The sequence below is a fragment of the Cebus imitator genome, unplaced genomic scaffold (assembly GCF_001604975.1).
Source record: "Cebus imitator isolate Cc_AM_T3 unplaced genomic scaffold, Cebus_imitator-1.0 Scaffold570, whole genome shotgun sequence".
In the NCBI taxonomy this organism is placed as follows: Eukaryota; Metazoa; Chordata; class Mammalia; order Primates; family Cebidae; genus Cebus; species Cebus imitator.
Genome location: NW_016107885.1, coordinates 699529 through 704190, shown reverse-complemented (window position 1 = coordinate 704190; position 4662 = coordinate 699529).

Sequence of the window (4662 nt, the reverse complement as noted above, 5' to 3'; positions counted from 1 at the left end):
TTCTCATGTTGTGTTTTTCAGCTCCATCAATTCATTTGTATTCCTCTTTAAGCTGTTTATTCTTGTTAGCATTTCATCAAATCTTTCTTCAAGGTTCTTAGTTTCCTTGCATTGCGTTAGAAGATGTTCTTTTAGCTCAGATAAGTTTGTTATTACCCACCTTCTGAGGCCTGTTTATGTCAATTCATCAGACTCATTCTCCAACCTGCCTTGTTCCTTTGCTAGTGAAGAGTTGTGATCCCTTGAAGGAGGAGAGGCATTCTGGTTTTGGATATTATCACACTTTTTGTGCTGATTTCTTCCCATCTTTGTGGATTTATCTACCTGTGGTCTTTGTAGTTGGTGACTTTCAGATGGGACCTCTGAGTGGACGTCCTGTTTGTTGATGATGATGTTATTTCTTTCTGTTTCTTAGTTTTCCTTCTAACAGTCAGGCCCCTCTGCTGTAGAACTGCTAGAGGTCCACTCCAGACCCTGCTTGCCTGAGAATCACCTGAAGTGGTTGCAGAACAGTAAGGGTTGCTGACAGTTTCTTTTTCTGCTATCTTTGTCCCAGAAGGATACCCGCCAGATGTAAGCCTGAACTCTCCTTTATGAGGTGACTCTTTGGATATCGGGGTTGGGGGAGCTGCTTGAGGAGACAATCTGTCCCTTATAAGAGCTCAAGTGCTGAGATGTGAGCTCTGTTGTTCCATTCAGAGCTGCTGGGCCGGTAAGTTTAGGTCTGCTGAGGGGGAACTCATAACCGCCTTTTTTTTCCTCAGTTGCTATGTCCCGGAAAGGTGAGGTTTTATTTATAAGTTCCTGTCATGCTGCTGCCTTTTTCAGAGATGCCCTGCCCAGTGAGAAGGTAGCCTAGTCACAGTCTGCCAGCAGAGGCATTGCTGAGCTGCCGTGGGCTCTGCCCAGCTGATGTGTCAACGTCCTTTCAGTTTTGTTTATGGAGGTATAGTTAGAACTGCTTCAGTAATGGTGGTCTTCCTCAGTAATGGCGGACTGTCTCTGTGGTGGTGGACTGCCTCAGTATTGGTGGACTGCCTCAATATTGGTGGACTGCCTCGGTAATGGTGGACTGCCTCGGTAATGGTGGACTGCCTCAGTAATGGTGGACTATCTCAGTAATGGTGGACTGCCTTGGTAGTGGTGGACTGCCTCAGTAATGGCAGATGCCCTTCCTGCCACAGAGCTGGCCCATCCCGGGTCCAGCTGTGCTTGCTGTGAAACTATCAATCCAGAGTGTTTCAGATTGCTTGTCTTTGTAGGGGTGGGACTGGCTGAGCCAGATCACCTGGCTCCCTGTTTCAGTCCCCTTTTTTTCAGTTGAATGGGCAACACAGTCTCCCAGGTGTTCCAGTCACCAGTTGAAAAGGTGCCCGGATTTGTGTGGGTTTTTGTGTGGAGGCCCACTACTCCAGGTGAAACAGCCGTACTGGAGACTTGTGGTACTTTTCCACCCAGGAATTTCCTGGTGTGTGGGCAGTAAAAATTCGTTTGTAAATATGGTGAATACTCACCCTCTGCGTTTTTGCTAGGAACTGCAATCCAGAGCTTTTCCTATTCAGCCATCTTCTATTATATCCCACAACACATATTTCTAAACACTACCCCTAGTACCCTCATCCTTTTTTCTTTAATCTCATGCATATTGGCACACAAAGTCATGTAACTAAACAGTTGGTAGAATGTGGAGAGGTTTGGAAATCCATCAGTTTCTTTATATCTGTTTAGTAGGAGCCAATGCCCATGGTCTTTGGGAAGCATTACCATGGCCCAAATCAAGTGATTTACATGTCAAATACCTAAAGACTTGACTTGGATGATGGAGTGTAAAAGGCAATACTGGGCACTGAGATACACCTGAGCTCATATACATGCCCAAAGTTTGTTTGTGCCCAATTTGCAATGAGAATAAAGAGATGGTAAGCCTTCTGTTTCTATTCCCTATTCTCCTATACCAGAAGTGCCTTTATGCTTCTTCGCTCCGTTGAAACTGGTTCATTCCTTCATTCATTCAACAAATAATTATTGAGAATCAACTTTGTGTCAGACACTGTTCTTAGATGTTGCATGGTGAACAAAAGAGAAATTTATCCTGGCCCTCATGGAGGTTACAGTCAATTGTCAGGGACACAGACAATATACAAAATAAATAAAACATGCATTACATTAAATGATGGCAATCAGGGAAAAGGAATAGAGAGTGATGGCAGAAAGAGGACATTAATTTTAAATGTGGCAGTCAGAAAAGGCCCCACTGAAAAGATGCCATAAGAACAAAGACCTGAAAGAGATAAGAAGGAAATCTCAGCGGAAAGTATTCCTGGCACAGGGAATAACATGTTCAAATGTTCTGAGATAAATGTAAGGTTCATATGTTAATGAGCAGAGTGACTAGGATGGACCTGAGTGATTGAGGAAAAACAGTAATAGCAGATGAAATTAGAGTAAACAGGGTATGGAGTGAAAAGATATTGTGAAGACTTTCAGGACATTGTGAAAATACAACTTTCTGTGAGATGAGAAGACATTAAATGGTTTTAATCAGAGGAGTAATGATATGGTTTAGGTTTTAACAGAATCACTCTGGCATGTTAGAAGGTAGAAAGGGAGACACATCTTGAGGGTAGGCACAAGTGAACAATAGTTAAGAAACTATTGCAATAATCCACAGGAGAGATAATAGTTTCTTGAGCTGGCTGCAGGGGGTGAGAAGTGGTCAGATCTTCATATATTTTAAAGATAAATCTTTTAAATTTTGCTGGAAGATTGCATGTGAGATAAGGAGGGGGAAAAATTCAAGAATAATACAAGGTTTCTGTTAAAAGCAATAGAAAGATAAAAATTTCTATATACCATAAAAAAGAAAAACATTCTATTTACTGGCATAGAGAGGACTATGGATAAAGCAGCTGTTAGGGTGAGGTATAGATCAAGATATATGAGTGGAGATGTTAACTAGGAAGCTGCATACAGCATTTGACTCAAGTTTAGGGGGATCAGTCCTTGGAGAACATGTAAATTTGAGGGAAATCAGTGTATAGTTGATATTTAAACACATAAGATTGAATGGAATCAAGAGAGTGGATATACAGGGGGAAAAAATGTTCAAAGAGCTCTGAGGGATTGGCTTCTGGAATAATAGCATGAGTAGCTCTGCTAATCCACTTTCTAGAAAAACTGGTCAAAATTATTTAAAAAACAAAACACTTAAAGCCTCTGGAAATGGACCTAAGGACAAAGGGCAAGTGAAGAAACATCTGCTCAAATCTGTGGCATATGAATCAAGGCTGCTATCTCTTCCCTTCTCCCAGATCAGCAAGGTAGAGACTTCACTTCAGGCTACAGCAGCCAAGAATACAGAACTTCCAGCAGCCAAGAATATAAGATTCCCAATTCCCAACTGGAAGCATTATTTCCGAGAGGAGTAAAACTGCATTTCTCATTCTGCCCCAAGCTGCTGGTTGCTGAGGCTAAGTCCTAGGTAACTGTGGTCAAGAGGTAGGAGCTCCCTTCTTATGTCCATTCCCCAATTAGGGTGTGTATGTGTGTGTGTGTGTGTGTGTGTGTGTGTGTGTGTGTGTGTGTGTGGTTTTTGGCTTTGTTTTTGTACAGATGGAGTGTATGTCAACCAAGCTGGCCTCAAACTCCTGACCTCAAGCAATCCTTCTACATCAGCCTTCCAAATTGCTGGGATTATAGGCATGAGTCACTACACATGGCCTCACCCCCACTTGTGAAATGAAGGCTGTAACCTGAGCATGGCATGCTGAGAATACTTGGGACCCAATAGCCCTTTCCTTGATTTTTGAAGCAGTGGTTCCACATCAGGAGAAGTAAGCTGAGAAAATCTTAAACTACTCCCACCCCTCCTGAGTGTCCTGCTCCTAGAGCGAAAGTGTTATTCAGAAGCTTGCCATTGTTCTCACCTCCAGCTGCAGAACCTTGCATAGAGATTTTGCCTGAGTGTGGAGAGTGATGGAAAGAAGCAGGCTATAAAACAGTTAGTTTCCAGGCGAAGAGACTGGGAACTAACTGTTTTATAGCATAAAACAGTTAGTTCCCAGTCTGTTCGCCGAGGAGCTTAATTCATGTGCAACAGAGTATAGAGCCATTTAAACCTAAGAGCCCTCTTGAAAACAGTGAAAGTTGTGGTGAAAAGGAATCGAAAGGATATTTATGGATCTAATGAAAATACAGCCTAGAATATAGGCCAGCAAATATGCAGGAGAGAACTAGGGAATAAACTGGTGGGAGGAATCTGTGTGGGTTCATAATAAGAACTACTTCAGAAACTATGCTTTAGAAAGAGCCACAACTTGATTAGATTAGTTCATAGTTGAATTTGTGCTCCAAGACATTGTAAAGATAGGAGCTAAATGGCTGCGTGTGATCAGGGAAAAAGTGGAAGAGAACTATACCAATACCACTGTCATTTGAAGGTAACCTTGGAATACTCAAAACTGTGCCCTCCTGAGGAGCAACATCAGAGACCTAACGCTGTGATGGGTAAGGAGGGGGGAAGGCAGATAGAGATCACTGAAGTAATTTATTCTACAAAAACAAAGAACCAAATATAATAACAAGTCAGCGGAGCAGTACCAAGGATTGCTACAATATGTTCTCAAATGTCCAGTTTCCAATAACAAAATTTTTCCACATAAC